This window comes from Rhyacophila brunnea, unplaced genomic scaffold, assembly GCF_057557595.1.
Source record: "Rhyacophila brunnea isolate RB1 unplaced genomic scaffold, BYU_Rbru_1.0 scaffold_16, whole genome shotgun sequence".
In the NCBI taxonomy this organism is placed as follows: Eukaryota; Metazoa; Arthropoda; class Insecta; order Trichoptera; family Rhyacophilidae; genus Rhyacophila; species Rhyacophila brunnea.
Window position 1 is genome coordinate 1,612,723 of NW_028232816.1, and position 20,522 is coordinate 1,633,244.

General features: G+C 34.9%; 1 long non-coding RNA gene across 2 annotated transcripts; it reads right to left on the bottom strand.

Moving 5' to 3' along the window:
• Nucleotides 1-1,068: 1,068 nt before the first annotated feature.
• LOC147074150 (uncharacterized) lies at nucleotides 1,069-20,182 on the bottom strand. Of its 2 annotated transcripts, none has more exons than XR_015070302.1 (3): nucleotides 19,992-20,182; nucleotides 14,903-15,037; nucleotides 1,069-1,121 (listed from the first exon to the last, which is right to left on the bottom strand). It is a non-coding gene; the product is annotated as an uncharacterized LOC147074150 (long non-coding RNA). The 2 variants fall into 2 exon arrangements; XR_015070303.1 differs by lacking the exon at nucleotides 1,069-1,121 and adding an exon at nucleotides 11,374-12,216.
• Between the last annotated feature and the right edge of the window lie 340 nt (nucleotides 20,183-20,522).

The window sequence follows — 20,522 nt, forward strand, 5'->3', positions numbered from 1 at the left end:
ATTCACACAATCTGACTGACGGCATGACGCCAGGTCAATCAACTCACTTAGCAATTTGCAAGACATCAAATTTCATCATAACACATTTGCTTTCTTGATAAAATGTAATTATTCATAAGAATTATTTAGCAACTTTGTAACGAAGTACGCTTTATTAAATATTGCATTGCCATATAAAGCAATCCGGAAATGTGCGAACTTATCAGATTTGCTTGTACTTAGTAAACTCACAGTAAACAAGTGACAGGTGGTCACCGGTCAACGTCCTGACCCCAGATAACCTTTCTTTGTTATAATTTCTATAAAAGCTCAAAGCGGGGCGAATCTGATAACACACGTCGTCAAATCCTTGTAACCTACGGTCAAATCTCTGCTCGTCGCATTCAGCTCAACTTTTCTCATAGAAACACGCCATTATAATTTAATTTTATCAATTTAATCTTAATATTAAATATATTGTCTAAGAATTGTTTCAAGTATTGTTGAGGAGAATAAACGGTTATTTACTCAAACACGCATCTACCTTCGATTCATTGAAGTCCATCTACCTACCTCATCATCCTCATACCTCCTCGCAATAAATGTAGGTAAGCATTTCTCATGTGTAATCTTTTTTCAATACAAAAAACCAAAATATTATTATCGTGTTTTTATTTTTAGTTATATATCGAAATATAAACAATGTGTTAAATTCTAAACCGTTTTTTAATGTTAAACCAATATTTAACAAAAATATTTGTTTTAAAATAATTATTTCCTAACCCTGTAGAATATTAATTGGGGAAAAAATATATTATAACTGACAATACTTCCGTTTGTCATCTGAGCTTGTCGCTGGAGTTTTTTCTACATTGGAAAAAATATAAAAAATAAAGTGTATTTTTCATACTCAAAGGTAAGATTTTCACTGCAGCTTATATTGTGATTTATGTTTTGTACTTGAGTTTCATATTTTTTTTACTTATTCGATTAAACAGAGTGTTAAAAACGAATACTTTTATATCATAAATTTAACTTCACCCTTTCGCTGTTGGTATATGACAACTTTTTTTAAAAATACAGTACCCAGGGCACATTCAGCAATAACTGCCTGGGTACAATCAGCATGGGTGAATCTGCTCCTAAAAGGTGTTAATATTACTTTAATGTTGTTTCAGATGGTAAGAATGAGAAAAAAATAAATGCATCATGAAAAACATCTTTTCAAATACTTCTTCAAAGAATAAAAGACCTAAATATTCATTTTCTTCTAGTGATTCTGATTCTGACATGATGCTTGAGTCAGATGATTCATTATGTCTAGCGAGTGCAGGAGAGGGCGATATAAGTACTCTTATGTGATATGGGAATATTGGACAATGAAGTGATCGAAAAAGATGATTATTTGAAACTTAATCCAATTTTTGACGAAGTCTACGAGTGTTTGCTGTGTAGGAAATGTGATTGAGAAAATGGATCGTGATCATGTGATCAATTTTTTACGCTGTAAGATATCGCATCTATAAATCTATAAATCTCAATGACGTTGTCGCGAAATCGCTGCAACCTGTACAGACAAATGGAACAGCACGAACAATGCAATCATGCACATTTATATATGGTTTTTCTAATTTTAATATAAAATAATATCATACCTAAGTACATAATAATTATTATGTCCTGTTTTATATTTTTATATATTCCACAAATCATTTAAAATAAAGATTGACATTCATTTTATCTATTTTTTTAATTAACCTAAAATTGTTACAGTGGCTGAATCTACCCCTCTCTGAAACATGAAATGGCTGAAAGTTCCCCGGCCATGGGGCACTTTCAGCAAGTTTCTCTTTTTTTCCAGAGCAAATATTTTAGATTTATTTTAGATTCAGAGTTTAAAAAATTTAAACTATTTTCTTAGGTAAATGTATAAACTACCAGAGAAACGTGGAAATATTATATTCCCAGGCTGTGAAAAATAGTCTTGTGAAAAGTGGCTGAAGGCGCCCCTCTCCCCTACATGGGTTCTGTTATTACAACTTCCTGTACGATAGAACGTGACATGTTACTAAGTACTGCAGGTACCTACTAATATGAGGTAGATTAATTTTAACGGATTTATTTCAGAACAGAATAATAAATAGCATTAAATTATAAAAAAAAATGTAAAAGCCATCGCAGTGGACTAATGTTTTGAAGCAGAGTATGGCGGTCAGGCCGTATAGCCCAAGATTAACAAAGCGTGCTGACAGCCGCAATATTGGATGCACGTTACGAGTACATTTAGGTGCGTAGCTAACGTGAAAGGATATTATTATTAGGTACCATATTATAGGCGTTATTATTGGAAATAACGTTTTCTTAATACCTACGTGTTAAAGTTTATGTACTCCACATTTTTCCACACAACATTCTGTAGCCTTTATACCGCTTCAAGTAGGGTAGTGACGTAACCCGGCTAGCGGCTAGCTCAGAATATGAACCGGGCTGTCAACAAGGATACTAGGAATGATCTAGGATGTCGGTCTCTTACGTAGCACCACAACTTTTAATTATCCGTAAATAAAACTCTCTACACGAGATGTGGGAAAGGGAGCAATGCCCCAAAGCCTGGAGGGATGATACCATTGTTACTCTGCACAAAAAGGGTAACCCACAAGACATAATTACAGAGGAATCACTCTCCTCAGCGTTCCCGGGAAGGTGTTGGCGCAGATTCTTCTGTATAGGATTAGAAGTCCCATGCTGGACGTTTTGTGTGCGCAGCAGAGTGGATTTGTCCCGGGGAAGTCCTGCTCAGAGCATATTTAAACTCTTTGACGCCTCCTGCAACAGTACCAAGAGATGAATATACCTGTCGCCTGCTGCTTCGTGGACTATGAAAAGGCATTTGAGAGTCCTCATCGTGAATCTCTGTGGCAAATTCTGCTAGGCTATGGTGTCCCACGGAAACTGGTCGCCGTGATAAGTGCTCTCTACACCAAAACAGAGTGTCGCGTGAGAGCAGCCGGAACATCCTGTGACCTCTTTGAAATCACGGAAGGAGTCAAGCAAGGATGTGTACTTGCGCCCTTTCTTTTTATCAACATGATGGATTTCATAATGCGTAAGACGGTTTGCCCCGACAGTGGGATACGCCTACATCATGATGACACAAGCGATCTATACGAAGAAAGACTGTGCTACTTGGAGTATGCAGACGACGTAGTCGTGTTTGACTCGACGATCGAAAGGTTGGAGTTGGCCGTGAACAGGCTAGCCGCAAACTCGATACGTGTGGGTCTTCATCTGAATGCCGCTAAGACCAAATCCATGTGCAGTGCTGCTTGCATCGACGCCGACACTCTGCTGCGGGTTTCTGGTCTGCCCGTCGAGCTGGTGTCCAGATTCAAATACTTGGGTGCCACGGTTGCCGATGATGGTGGTATTTCTAGTGAGCTTGGAATCCGCATGGGTGTGGCTGGCTCTGCGTTCAACCAACTTGGAGTCGCAAGGAGGTCAAGGCTGTATTCTGTGAGGACCAAAAATGTCGTTTGTTTAACGCGTGCGTGCTATCTGTGCTCCTGTATGGCTGTGAGACATGGCATCTTACTAAGCTTCAAGAGTCTCGGCTTTTGAGCTTTGAGAATCGATGTCTCCGCAGAATCTTAGGGGTACATTGGTTCGACCGCGTTACAAACACCCAAGTTCGTGAGCAGACACAACAGCCTTCGGTGATTGAAGCTATCACGAAGAGATGATTTACGTGGCTGGGACATGTATTCCAGATGCCGCCAAAGAGTGCGGCACTTCGTACCCTTGTGGCACAGCCTCAAGGGTTCCGTCGCCGTGGCCGGCCCTCCATCACCCTGCAGTGATGCTACAAAAGCGACCTACGTGCTGCAGGTCTGACATGGCGGAAGGCACAGGAGTTGGCGATGGACCGAGGGAAGTGGCGCCAACTTGTGCTTGCCCTATGCCCCAATGTTGGGACGTGACAGGGTGAAAGAAGAAGAAGAAATAAAACTCAGTAGTGTAAGACCAAATTTATTCAGGTTGAATGTTCACAGTGTTTTAATCATATTATTTATTATTGTTCTAACAATTAAAACTTATAAAGATGTCCGTAAACTATTTATTTGATTATTGTATAATCTCCATGAAACTTTCAAAAAGTTTCGAAATGTTCACACTCAATTCGAGGAATATACATGGAAATGTCCGATAAATATTTTTATTTCATAAAATATTTTCTTATAAAAAGTTATAATTATTTCGTATTCACATAATATTAAATTTATAAAATATTTTTTTATTTTACAAACTTCTTCACAAAAAGTTTATTTATGTTTACAAACTTATTTACTAAAAGTTTATTTATTGTTGACAACCTTATTTACTAAGAGTTTATTTATTATTTATAAATATAGTTTCAAAAGTTTATTATTATTTATAAATATAGTTTCAAATATTTATTATTATTAATTTCAAACTCAGTTTATTAATTTGTTTTCATTTAAAAACAAACTTCCACTTGAATTTATTCTGATTACATCATCTCATCCCGGAAAATACGTAGCGAAATCCACGTGTCTTTTCCAGGAGCGAAATGCGGAGTAATTTACGCGAGTGACGTCACGTGTTTTTCACCGTTCGAAAAATCTGATGTTTACAGTTAGCCGATTATCGCGTTACTGATCGCCTCTCGGTAGAGGGCTTGCTATTCGACGTTTCGCGAATGCTACTGGGAACCATGTCCCGCTATTGCTGCTAGAAGATCTTGAAGAATCGTTGAACTGATGTACTGTTGTTTGTATAGAAATGTTGCCTCTTTTTATACCCTCTGGATCGAGGTCCAGTGGGAAATTGTCCGTAAGGGATAGCAAATTTGTCCCTTTCGCACAAAAGATAAACTTAGGTATATCTTCTATCTATCACATCTTTCTAATAGAAACAACTTCTGCTATAATCGAACCAAATTTACTTTACATTATTTTCACAAAACTGCGTATCGATCTGAGTTATTTTAAGAACCTCCGGAACATACGCCGTAACTACGCAGTTATGATGACGAATCAAAAGCGGTCGATTTTGTATAGTTTTATAAATCTAAATGAAAGGAAAAGTTTTTACCTTTCCAATAAGCTATCGTAGTAGGTATTTGTATGCGAAATAAGGGGATGGCAACCCTTATTCTCAAATGACGGTGCAGAAGACGTCACCCCCACCTAAATTTGTGTATGGTGTCTTACCACCACTCTAGATCATTCTAAACCAATGAAAATTTATCTAGTTTTAACAAAACTTATCTGCCATGATGCAACTTTCTCATTCACTATTTCCCCTTGGAGCGAAAATGAACACGTAAAATGATATTATAATAATATACCTACCTACTGCTTATATAGATGTAAGTATACGTCCTAAATTAAAAGGGATGTTAATTATATGCATCCTCTAATTTATCTGTTTATTTAATAGAGTTAAATATAGCAATTTAAATGTGACCTTCAATCTATTTCCCCGCATCACACAAACAATGCAGCCGTTCTGAATATTATGGCGAGTCGTCATTCGAATTTTTCAAGTTCACGAGACTATTCTGACATATTGAATCTTGTTTCTTTATTTATTTAGAGTGCGATCAATAATTATTGTTACTTATGGGTGGAAACCCATCTAAGCCAATGTCTCGAGATATTCCACTAATCGCTTTCATATTAATTATTAGAATTTCCGAGTTATTAACATTTAGAATCTGTATTTTAAGATTACGCATATATTGACATAAGTACGTGTTTACAATTTTTTATAATAGTAGCTTAACTCTACCTTAATCTAATTTTATAGGTAAGTATAAGTTTTTATTCTTTATTGTTTTACAGTACAGGAATTTATAAGTATTAATAATCCTATTTTTATACATTTCCAAAACCTGTACAAAGAGGTCCAATTACCTGAATCACCCAATGTTAAAACTCCAACTTTTTTGGGTGCATTTGTGCATCGTTAGTGCACGATTTTTTTCGTTTGTGCACTTATAATAACCGAAAAATTCCAATTATAAATTGGGTGTTCCAGCTAAACGTCAGGTCACCCAATGTTAAAATTTCAACTTTTTTTGAGTGCATTCGTTTGTGCATCGTTAGTGCACGTTTGTGCACGCGTTTTTTTCATTAGTGCACGCACATTAAGGGGGTTATTCGCATTTCAATTTGAGTGACCCAGCTAAATGCTGGATACTTGTGTCACTAAACTTGGGTTTTTTCTTAAATTTAAATTGTAAACGCTTGTGCTTTGGTAGTGAACGAAAGTGCACTATTTTTTTTGCTTTTTCACCTTTATTCAGTGTGCTATTTGATTTTTAAGTTTGTATGCAAAACCTATCTGCGTGGGTTTAAAATTTTTTTTAGCGAAATCTCTTGACGCATAGCTAGTGTGCAATTCTGCATACTTTGTTATTTTTTTTCTCATATAGTACGTGAGTTATTCGATATTAAATAAATTGATGAACGTCAAGTAGAACCACCCAACAATTTTTTTTTACTTTTTATTATGTCATCAATTTGTCTATTATTACGTGCTATTTTTGTTTTATCGATTATATCGTGAGATATTATTTTTAAAATTTAGTGACTTGATACTTAAACCATTAAATTTGCCTTAAATTTTTTTTATTAAGTGCATCCGATTAAGCATATTTGTGTAAACTTTTGAGAAGTTTTTTAAAAATTTTATCTCTTATATTAAGCTAGTAATTTTATTTTGAGTGGCCGTCAAGTTTTAACACCAAAAATTTTTTTTCCACATTTTTTAAATGCACACCTTTGAGTAATTTAATTACATCATTTTTTATGAAGTTTTTAATGTTTTTTCATTTAAACACCGTTTGGAACATCCAGTCAAGAGTCTACACAAAATAGCCAAAACGGTGTAATGCTCACTAAATATGTCGGTTTATAATAGACTACCTTAAAATTGATATTTTGATTACACAAAAGTGTCAAACTTACAAAAACATTCAACATTCTTAACATTTATCTTTTTATTTATGATTTTGAATAGATCAATGTCAGTTGCATGTAGGAAAAAGCAGTAAATAATAATTATTCTTACCTACTGTTTTTTAACAATATGATCCGTAATAAAAATAAATAATTTATTAGAATACAATTAGGTATGCATATTTTTGAAAAATGCAATATATTTTTATGCAACGATATTTTCTTCAAAAGATAATATAAAAATGACATTTACATTTATTTTATATATAGGAGGTACCTTGCAGGCACTTAACCCTTCCTAATAATATTAGCATAGGTATTATAATTTTTTTCTTTTTCTTAGTTTCTCCAGATGGTGCAACGTATGCTTGTAGTTCTGGTAGGTATTATGTTAGGAGATAAGTGTTAGACAAAAACTTCATATTATGCTCTTCAGAATCGATATCAAATGAAGTTTTGTAGGTACTTTAAAAAGTTATTGCCTCTGACGGCTTCGACAATTGTTTCACGCAAATGGTTTTCTTCTGAATGTGTGAGTTTATGAGTTCTTAAGCAACGTACCGACCTACATATCTGTTTATATTTATATTTAAATACATCACGTTTATGAGTTTTTAAATGACATATTTGTTTACATTTAAAATGAAATAAATCACACGCAAATGGTTTTTCTCCTGTTTCGTTTTAAGAACTTTAAGATAATGTTGTGCCGAGGCTCCGTATAAGTAGTCAATTTATTTAAAAGGTTATTCACCCTTTTGTATCTTTAAATGTGTTTGAAGATTACTCCGTCACGTGCATCCAAATGAACATACATTGCATTTATAAGATTTTTCACGAGTTTGTTCTATTATAATATGTATAAATTCATTTCATGTGTTTTAAGACAACTAAGTCGCACGCATTAATATGAATATACATCGCAATTTAAAGGTTTTTCACAAGAATTTGTCATTTGTTTGTTTTTAATATGACTAAGTTGCGAGCATCTATATGAGCATACATTGCATTTATAAGGGTGTACACCAGTATTGTCATTCAACATATTTTAAGACTACAAGGTATTTTTAAATGAAACATTTGATTACATTTCAAATCATAATCATCACCAGTAACTGCTTTGGAAAACAAAATGTGTCATAATATGTAGTGTTACCAGACAAAAAAAGAGAAGGCCCCGGCGTGACTGTTTCAAATTCTAGATCAACGATTTAACATTAATATCAAAACACCTCCCCAACTAAAAGGTTGCACAGCCCTACCTCACAAACATTATCTTTCAAAACGACGATGCGAATCTCGGGTATCCACGGTCACAAAGGGAAGTACCTGCCTACGACCAAGGGCATTTACAGTCGCTCACTCCGCACTGAAAAATACCGTAATTCGTGCGAGTTTTTGTTAAGCAACTTCATCCCTTACCCCGCGAGGGGGAAGCGTTCCTGGAAAAAATAGTTTTTGCGGGCAGTTCGAATCTACCTACAACGAAGTGATGACATAAAACCAGCGTCACGCCGGCGGCGGTATCAGCCGTGCAATGGCGTGATCAACCGTGCTTCTAGCCAATTACCAAACCAATTTTTAATTATCAATAGACATTGTGATGAATATCAAAGTGCCCGCGAAATTAAATAAGGTGCAAACGCGTCCATGTGAAAAAGAATGCAAAGTGAAGTGTTGTCTATTCGAACGCCGCGTGCCCTCTGGCTACCGACATACTCCGCGTGGTCCCTGTTATTTAAATGTTACTTTATCTCAGTCATGCTAAACCCTTGTATTCCTAACCTGTATAATTTAGTGTAAATAAACCGAGCCTGCGCAGGACTATTGGATCAAAAAGTTTCTGTGTTATTATTCACCCCGTCAGTAATGACGTCACACACATCCCTCTAACCGATATGATACTGGAGGAGGTTCTACCACCGACATATATGTGAGCCCTTTTCTTCTTCCCGGTATTAGTAGGTATTTTGAGACTACCACATAGCGAGGATCTATATGAACATACATTCCATTTATTAGATTTTTCATCAGAATGTGTCATTGTATGTCTTTTAAAACTTTAATTCGCGAGCATCAATATTAACACAAATTGCGTATGTGACATACCACCAGTATTATTGCCATTCCACATGTTTTAAGACAACTAGGTATTTATAAATGACATATTTGATTACATTTCAAATCACAATCATCACCAGCAAAAAAAATCAAGATCATCCGATTTTAAGAACAATGTTTTTTTAGCTATTCATTATGTTGATAAAAATACGTAGCACTTGATTTTCCAATTTCCCAACATTAAAATACTGTAAAGATGTTTACCGTATTGATCTAGATACAAATCTAACCAATGAAATGCAGTGGTAACATCTTTGTAATACTATTACCTAACAGTTTTATTATTTTTCAATAGTTGAGCTAAAAGTTAGGACTTCCGAAATAAGTTTGTAAATATTATGGTAAAATGGCATAGAAATTACATTACTTTCAACAGAAGGTATATGGAAGAAATATTAGAAACATATTCAAATTACATAAACTTATTCAATGAAAGAACTTATATGAACTTACACATTCAGGAGAAAACCTATTTGCGTGTGATGAATGTGATTTCCAATATAATCAAATATAATAAAACCTTACAAATGCGATGAATGTTTATATAAATGCTCGCAACATAAAAGTTTAAAAATACATGAGATGACAAATAGTGTTGAAAAATCTAATAAATGCAATATTTGTTCATAAAGATGCTCGCAACCTAGAAACCTTCAAATCTATAAAATGGAACATACCTAACGGGGCACACCCTCATACATGCGATTTGTGTTCATATAGATGCTTGCGAATTAATTTTTTAAAAGACACAATGACACATTCTGATGAAAAATCTAATAAATGCAATGTATGTTCATATAGATTCTCGCAACGTGGTAGTCTTAAAATACCTACATATTATGACACATTTTGTTTTCCAAACCAGTTGCGTGTGATGAATGTGATTTGAAATGTAATCAAATATGTCATTTTAAAATACCTTGTAGTCTTAAAATATGTGGAATAAGAATACTGGTGTACACCCTCACAAATGCGATTTTTGTTTATATAGATGCTCACGAATTAAAGTTTAAAAATACATACAATGACACATTCTGAAGAAAAATCTAATAAATGCAATGTATGTTCATATAGATTCTCGCGAATTATATGCGAACTTGCCAGACCGAGGATGAGAACCCTAGACCCTCGACGCAATAGCCTTACTCTTCAGCCACGCCGGCATTTTTAGTGACTGGTAAAAAACCTTATAAATGCAACGTATGCTCACATAGATACTAGCAACTTAGTCATCTTAAAAACAAACAAATGACAAATTCTGGTAAAAAAACCTGCAAAATGCGATGTATATTCATATAAATGCGTGCGACTTAGTTGTCTTAAAACACATGAAATGAAAATATACATATTATAATAGAACATACTCGTGAAAATTCTTATAAATGCAATGTATGTTCATTTGGATGCTCACGACGGAGTAATCTTCAAACACATTTAAAGATACAAAATGGTGAATAACCTTTTAAATAAATTGACTACTTATACGGAGCCTCGGCACAACATTATCTTAAAGTTCATAAAACGAAACAGGAGAAATACCATATGCGTGTGATCTATCTCATATTAAATGTAAACAAATATGTTATTGAATAACTCATAAACTTGATGAATTTAAAAATAAAATGTCTTAATCAATGACTTAAAACATATGAACAATATTAATTAATACGATTGATAAAGGTTAGCATGAAACTCTTTTTGAATTATGTTGGTACGAAATTATTTACATATTGCATTGTAACATTCAATATAATGATTTTATATTATTACGAACGTGAGTCGTTTTGTGTTTTTTTAGTTTACTAGATGTTTGGCAAGAATAATGAGATTGGTCACACTTAAACGGCTTTTCACCAGAATGAGTCATTTTGTGTACTTGTATGTTACAAAATGTTGTACAAGTGTAATTACATTGATCACATTAAAATGGCTTTTCACCAGAATGAGTCATTTTGTGTAATTTCATGTTACCAAATGTTATACAAGAGTAATAACATTGGTCACATTTAAACGGCCTTTCACTAGAGTGCGTCATTTTGTGTCTTTTCAACGTACTAGACATTATACAAGAGTATTTACATTGGTCACATTTATATGGTTTTTCACCAGAATGAGTCATTTTGTGTAATTTCATATTACCTAATTTTGTACAAGAGTAATAACATTGATCACATTGAAATGGCTTATCACCAGAATGAGTCATTTTGTGTGTTTTCATCGTACCGGATTGTATACAAGAGTAATTACATTGGTCACATTGAAATGGCTTTTCACTGGAATGCGTCATTTTGTGTCTTTTCAATGCAACAGGCATTATACAAGAGTATTTACATTGGTCACATTTATAAGGTTTTTCACCAGAATGAGTCATTTTGTGTAATTTCATCTTAGCATATTTTATACACGAGTAATCACATTGCTCACATTTAAATGGTTTTTCACCAGAATGAATCATTTTGTGTACTTTCATATTACTCGATGTTGTACAAGAGTAATTACATTGATCACATTGAAATGGCTTTACACCAGAATGAGTCATTTTGTGTGTTTTCATCGTACCGGATTGTATACAAGAGTAATTACATTGGTCACATTTAAATGGCCTTTCACTGGAATGCGTCATTTTGTGTCTATTCATACCACATAATGTAATAGAAGAGTATTTACATTGATCACATTTAAATGGCGTTTCACCAGAATGAGTCATTTTGTGTATTTTCAACGTAACAGATGCTATACAAGAGTAATTACATTGGTCACATTTAAATGGTTTTTCACCAGAGTGACTCATTTTGTGCCTATCCATATCACTTAATGTTATACAAGAGTAATTACACTGCTCACATGTAAATGGCTTTTCGCCAGAATGATTAATTTTGTATAAATTCTTAAAATTTGTTTGAATGTTTAAGCAATCAACAGGTACTAATAATTTGGGATCTGTCAAGTTAGATTGTATATTCTTACGCTTAATAGTGCGACATATTATATTTTCATTGGTTGCATATATCCCCAATTCTTTTTTAACGTCTTTATAGTCAATTTCTATTTCATCGTATGGCTCCTGTACTTTAAACATTTTCTCTGACAGTCCGAGACCGAAATAGGTCACGTCAGTGGTTGCAGGAATCAACTAAAACAAGGTAAAGTATCGCATTAACAAACCAAACATCTTAACGTAATTATGTAGAAATCTTGACATGCTGCGAGGATCAAATTTAGATGAAGGAGTGTATGTTGATAAGTCGTATAAGTAAAATGTTGATTCCTTAAAATAAATAGATTAATATATACCTGACTTCCTGGGTTGTATTCGGAATTAGAGCAACTAGGTTGAGGGAAATCATAATTTGCATTGAAAATGAAATCAAACATTATTTCATAATTCGCTGCTATCCCCACATTAAACAAGTCTACCAAATAACAGACATGCAACATTGAATCAAAATAATACATGTGTAGAACAAAACATTGCTGTAGATCAGGGTCTGCCAAACTCTGTGCCGCAAGAAGTCTTTGGGTGTGCCGCGAATGAAGAAGCCTCAAAACGGTTGATTTTAAATAACCCCTATACATTTAATTTTTTTTTCAATTTTATAATAATAAAAAATTCAACATTTACAATTTCTAATAAATATCTGTCGCTGTGTCTGAGTGCTTCATACTGAAGTACGTTGACTCTCAAAAGGAAAAGTACGGCCACGATTTATCTCTACAAGCAGAAATTATTTCTTTCTTCCATGCTGAAAATATGGGTTACAATTTTCTTTCCTTTCTTCCTTCTTTTCCGAAATGCAAGGAGCAAACGAAAACATCATCAAGATTACAGAAAAATGTAAATCTTTCGCTGAAAAGCTAGACCTGCAGACCGAGAAGTTAAAAAGTTACAGCTTGATTGCTTCCTAGGTGTAGACGCATCCATGATACCATTTTCCCTAAACTACTCTCCAGTACTCTTGAGGACTTATTTAGGAAACTTGATTGAGAGGAAAAGGTGTTCCAATTAATGGGGAGCACCTCAGTCACCTGCGCTTTGCAGATGATATTGTTATACTCTCACTAGACCCGAAAGACTTCCAAGATAGAATGCAAGAACTCGCGGATGTCAGTCAAACGGTCGGCCTAAAGATAAACGTTTCAAGGACAAATGTGATGAAGAACTCTTTTTAGGACCCTGCGATTATCAGTATTAATGGCACCCAACTCGAGCAAGTCAGCAGCTACGTCTATCTCGAACAGCTGGTCCCCATCGACGGAAGCATGCACGATGAAATTGCTCGAAGAACAAGGCTGGGATAGAGTGCTTTCGGACCCTGAATAGTATTTTCAAGAGTGACCTACCAATATGTGTTAAGCGTAGGGAGTTCAACCAATGTGTGCTACCCGTGCTCTCGAATGGCAGCGAGATGTGGACCCTCAACACGAGAGATTTCCAAAGGCTAAGAGTCGCACAGCTAGGCATGGAGCGGTGTATGTTGTGCATCACGCGAAAGGAACGTAAGAGAAACGAATGGGTTTGGAAGCAGACAGGAGTACGCGATGTAATAGACGTTGCCAAACAGCTGAAATGGAGAGGGGCAGGGCACTTTTCTCGCCGAAAGGACGGCCGCTGGACAAATACCGTCATCCAGTGGTACCTACGAGGCACGAAACGGCCACAGGGTCGCCCTAAAAGTCGCTGGATTGACGAACTGGTATACATTAAATACATATTCTTTTGTAGGAATTGAAAGAGGCCAACAAGTTTTATCTCCATCAATGTAATTTACTTACTGTAGTATGTGAAAAAGGGTGAATATGGAAAACAAGTGAATGCTCTCACACAAACAGAATAGCTTTGGTATTTAACAAAAAAATAAACATACACACTATGGAGTGATGGTGGGTTTCAAATGTGATAAGTAATGAAAAACAATCGATGTGTGTACTTATGTACGCGCGTAGAAATTTATACTTTTTTGGCGTAACAAAACAAAAACAAAACTTGTGACTCCAACACACTTAGGACCGCTTATTGGAACAACGTTGGTTTATTTCTTTAGACTTTAACTTATATTACTAAATTAAATAATGGTTTCTCGTTATTTTTATTTTTAAAGTACCAAAGGTTACTCTGTCGATTAATCGTTTGTCTACGTAAGGAATTGCAAATGGCCCACAATATTAAATTTGCTGCCTAGGCAACGAAACATATCTATTTTTTTTATAATATTATACCATATAATCGTCACGATTGCAGTAGAATACCGTGGCGTAAAGGTAGTGCGTTGACTTGATAACCGAACAATCGGTGGTTTGAATCCAATCGAGTGCGTTTTTTTCGTGTAAAAAAATAAATTGACACGTTAAAAATACACTCTGATCTGATTTCCCATGAACCCGTGAACATAGAACCTAAATAAATTTGGTATCACACCAACCAAGAGTTTTATTTACGGATAATCAAAAGTTGTGTTACCACAAGGGAGATCCACCCTCCTAGTTCATCCCTAGTCTCCTTAGTGACGGCCCGGTTGACATTAATGAGCTAGCCGCGAGCCGGGTCAAGTCAGGGTGATGGTGGGTATCAAATGTGATATGAAAAAATCTTAATATATTCATCAGCTTCTTTAGCACACACAGGTTCAACGATCAAATACTTAACTAATTCAAGTACTTATATGACTGTAGGTAAGTACCTAAATAGAGTTACCGCAAAGAAGTGACATAGTTATAGTTATAGCTGACCCAGAATTGAGATATAATGCAATTCGGTTGCCGACGTTCGACAGAAGACGTCACCCAGGAGATGAAGTCTTTACATGTAAAATTGGACATACCTGTTGTACTGGTCTGTAATCTGAATACGAGCATCCAGGTTGAGGAGCTTCATCATAAAATGGGTTTACTGTATCTTCGATAAGCTCGCACTTGACGTCAACAAACTCACAGTCTTTCTCAGATTTTGCGGGGTACTGAAAAGAACATAATACTATAAGATCACAATATAATAGTGATACCCCCACGTTTCTACGTGCATGGAGGACCCCTTAAGGGTTTAGTACGAGCGAAGGTATGGATGCCGCATTCATGGTTCTTATAATCCGCCAAGCCGGAGTCCCTTTGTCGCCGCTGTATGAATATAATGCTCTTTAGTAATCAACTATAAATGTTGCTTCTTTTGGGCTCAATTCTTAGAAATCTCTGTAACTTTCAATCTACCTAGCAAAAAGGTAACTTGGACGACCCTTACGGTAAAAAAAAAAAGGCAAATCCAACCATTCTGCGGCGGGCAAGAATGATAGAGAGGGGTGGACGTTCAGTGGTAGATTGAAAGGGACAGCGATAAAGCCAAAAGAGGAGACAAGGTAGGTGTCGGGGCTGCGAGGCAGTTAGCGGAAGTCTCCGAAACGCGACGGACTGTGTGTCTGTGATTTTAATTGACAGCCTAAGGCGCCCATCTTTAATAAATTTAGGGCTGTTAAAATTTTATAACCGTGTGAAACTTAATAATTGTGTTAATGTGTATTGTGTTGTGTATGTAATTTTTTTGTTTTTGTTGTGAACCCTAATTAATAATAAAACTTTCGGCAACGATTTGTGCTACGAACAACGTGCGTTCATCATTTTACCATCCCGTCAATCCTGCATTTACCCCTAACTGTCAAGACCTACCATACACTGAACGTGCTCTACCGAACTAAAAACCAGCTACTATTGACCGCCTTGAACCATTCTGAGCTAGTCGAAGGGTGGAAGCTGGTCGTGTGGCTCCCGCGTTCTGCCGACGGCACGCTACGAGGGCGTCATTAACGCCCGGTTGACCGGAGAGTCGAGCTCTGAGGTCGGATCGGCCGTGTGGCCCCGACTCCCCTCCCTACCCGGACTTCCGGGGTGGCAATAGTATAGTATAGCCAATGTATCGTTATACATGTGAATACGTGTATTAATTAAGGGGCTAAGTATCAAAAAGTAGTTTTGCTTGTGGCTACAAAATACTGATTTGTCAAATAAAATTGTATGAAGCAGACATTTTGAAAAATGTAGTTTCACAGTATGAAGCAATCTCGGCAGCTTCTATAATTTTAAAACATAAATTTATTTTGAATTTCCACAGTACATAGCTTTGAAATTAACATTTCCGGTCACGGTGTAAGTACCACGCAAAGAATCCTATTTTAAGGTCTAAGTACTAGCTCAGGGACGCTGGTGGGATATAAGTACACACTGATCACATTTTCAATAGAGATGTGTAAAATATTACAAATTAAAAAAAAGAAGATTTATCGATACTTTTGTTTTAATAATTCAATTATTTATTTACCTAGTCCTAATACAATCATTCTGCGTTTTATTTCGGCGATGTGCATATGACCCTAGTGACTATAGAGCAGTGGTTTCCAAACTTTATGTTACTACGCCCTCCCTTTTAAAAATAAACTAATCTTGGCACCCCCCCCCCCTTTAGTTCATTAAATAATACAGACACCTTTTAAAATAGTCAACAGTGTACTAACACAAAATGAAAAAAAATAAACAAGGTTTTACTAAGTGCTTATATATTCATTTTTAAATTAATTTGTTTTTCATGCGATGAATGTACTTGTTTGTTAGCATAATCAATTTCAATTGACTTGTTTATTGACAAATGGATTCTATCATGGACCCTACATCCTGAAGCGGGCCCCGAGATCAGGAACTTTTTTACAATTAATAAAATAATGTTAAAAGTGCATTATCAACTATTCTACAACTCTGCAGTAAATAGGCCGGTCATAATAAAATGCTTGTTATGTTATGTCATTATGTGTGCAGTGATTCCCTTTATCCTTTACCTGTAAACAATACCCAGCCTGTCTCTATATTATAAACATCTACTGGTGATATAACTGATAAATTATCATTAATTATTTTGAACTTTGTCTTTGCTTTTGTTTTGTATTAAGTAGGTACATATTATGTGAGTCAGTCAATATCACACTATGAAATGTTTTAATTTAAATAGTAGTACACATTTGATACCGTACAACTTAGCAATCGTGAAATAATTAATATAAAATATGTTCTTAATTAATGATAGGATGTATATATCCCTTTTAATTCAATAAGGCATAATATGTTATTATTATTCTATTATGTAAATTATTGGAGAAGTAGGTACAATGTGTTTTATATATATATATATATATAACTAGCTTAAGTACCTGGCTTTGCACAGGGTCGCTTTGTGGTTATATTTATCTTAGATATTTAAAAATAATAAGAGGTAAATATTTTTTTTATATTAAAATATCTGTCTAAAACAATATGGCAATATGAAAATAATTTTAATAGGAGTAAAGGTCAAACAAAGGAACACTAAATTAAAATCAAATCCAAAATATGAAAACGTTATTAATGTTATTAATATGTAGTAAAAATTGGATGGAACAGACAAACAACAAACTTTGTATTTTAGATAATACTAATTTAGAAACCTTCGCAGGTGTGCGCACAACTGACAATAGTTTCATTGCAATCGGCTGAATGGTATAGGAACGCATACGAACAGAAGATGAAGATGATTTTATAATTCAGAAACCTTTGCGGGAGTGAGAACAACACTTGATAAAAACTTCATTGGAATCAGACGAATGGTATAGGAATGCATACGAATAGAAGAAGCAGAAGATATGTACTAATTCAATATTTCATTGCAATCGGACGAATAGTGTAGGAACGCATACGAATCGAAGAAGGTAGAATAAAAGAAGAAGATGAAAATGGTTGTACTAATTCAGAAACCTTCGCGGGTGTTGGCACAACTACTGACGAAAATTTTATTGCAATTGGATGAATGGAATATGAACGCATATGAATAAAAGAATATAGAAGAGAAGAAGCAGAAGATGGTTGTACTAATTCAGAAACCTTTGCCGGTGTTATCACAACAACTGACGAAAATTTTATTGCAATTGGATGAATGGAATAGGAACGCATACGAATAAAAGAATATAGAATAGAAGAAGAAGAAGATGGTTGTACTAATTCAGAAACCTTTGCCGGTGTTATCACAACAACTAACGACGGTTTCATCGCAATCGGATGAATGGTATAGGAATCATACGAATAAAAATAGAATTAAGAAGAAGAAGAAGATGATGATTTTTCTAATTCAGAAACCTTTGCGGGTGTGCATATAACCACTTAACAAAATGTCATCGCAATCGGATGAACGGTATGACAGCGCATAAAATACGAACAAACAAACAAACAAAAAGGTATTGATTTTTATATATCAGATATACTTAATATTCTGATTTTCAAACCAAGAAGAAAAATGGGTACTGTTCGGTTATACCGGAGGCAGCGGAAAACGCATTTTGAAAATAGCCGATAAACTGGATTATTTGTTAGTTTGGGTTAGTTTAGGTTCGGTTAGGTTGGGTTAGGTTAGGTTAGGTTAGGTTAGGTTAGGTTTGGTTAGGTTAACCTAACAAATAATCCAGTTTATCGGCTATTTTCAAAATGCGTTTTCCGCTGCCTCCGGTATAACCGAACAGTACCGAAAAATGTATTTTAAAAAAAAGTTGCTTAATGTCGATATTATAACATTTATAACGATACGCATTGAACATCACTAGCGCTTTCTTGACAAATTAGCGGATTGTGTGAAACAATTATAAAAATGTACCTACCTCAGAATTTCAAGGTTTTTTGGCTGGAATCACTTTACTATTATTTGTGGAGTACTCCTGGCGACTAGTTTATAGTTTTTTTTTACATTTTGGACACTTCCTTTATCTTTTTGGAGACGTTTTTTAACAAAACTCGTGAGTGTCAACACACCGTTTTCAGCCATTTTATATGGAATGCCGTTGAACACTGAAGTGGTACTTACAAATAAAACACGCCAATGTACTTACATCGTCACCAGATTTAAATATTTTATTGTATTTTTTTGACTTGCTTAAGGCACTTAGACCATAGTTAATAGTATTGGCATTGGTACGTAGAACAGTTTTCTATAAAAATGTCAGTTTTAAAAATTTGGTACTTGGCGCCTTAATTAATACACGTTTTCATGTTATTTGTAGGAGAATTGGAGTACCTATATTATGTTATTACTAATTAAAGGGAAGTTAACGTACGTTTCCTTAGCATAGTTAAAAAATAATCACCTAGGTACTCATGCAATGCTTATTCTTTTAATACAAAAAATTGAGTAGGTATATATGCTATGATATGATAAGTAAGTTAAATACAATCACGAAATATGTTTGACAGTAAGCTATATTCGTTTAAAATCGCAGTATCTTTTAGTAAGATACACAATATATCTAGCAGCATGGGTAGGTAGATTAATAGTGCCCGTGAACGTGTACGGATTTATTTGCAGCAATCGTGATTATTTTAAACTATCGTGACAATAGTTGTTTAAACGTAAAAGTGCTGTCTCTTTCTAATCTCATTTATCAAGAGTAAGCGAGACGCGATGTTATCATTTCACGGTAAAAAAAATCGGTTCACCTCAAAATGAGGGTGAAGTTTGTTTTTTTGCCGGCAGGTTCGCCACTATCGTTCTACTGCGCTGGCACAGATTTGTCGCATAAAAATTCAGAAGCTTCCGAACTTTCTTGATTGATGCATGCAATATTGCAACTTGCATGACAATACGTGTATTTTCTTGTTATGGCCGCGATAATACGTACTGTCAGCAGTAAATCCATGCATGTGTAAACGAGTTATACGCCTAGCATGTACTTACACAATCATGAACAATTATTACTAAAATAAAATAATAATTGCTGCTGAATTGAATGTTAGAGTGTCATTGATTAAACAAAATTAGAAAACATTTTTAAATAGTTTGTAAAATATAAAATATACTATAGGTACTCCATACTGGTGTTTTGCAAGAGTATTTGACAGATTCTTAAAAAAACTAACCTCAAACTGGTAACCTGAATCATCAGCATTCTCTTGCTTTATGGTGGGGGCGTCCGGGACGTTTGGGTTCGTAATTATTGGTACTTCAAACCAAGGCTGCACTACCTCATCAGGATCGCGCTTGATAAAAGTATCCATGCTTCAATATTTGGGCTTTGGTCTGCGTAGTATATTAATCTACGGCCCTGCTCACTGCGAGAAAGGAAAATGAAGGGTCCTCGATCGTGTTGCCATAATCAAGAAAATAATATTTTGTGAAACGAAGTATACCTACATGAGATACCTACATAAAATCAGATACTATTATTTTAATAGAGTTATTTATTTTTTATTCATTTATTTCTCATTTATTCATATTGTTTTATAATTGTTAGATTCCTAAGGTTAATTATTATATCCTATATGTATACCATAATAATTTTGCCGCCTCCAGTGACGTCCCTGGACAAAATGCCGCCTCGGGGCATTAATATCATTATTATAGTATACAAATAGGATATAATAATTAGCCTTAGGAAACTAACAATTAAT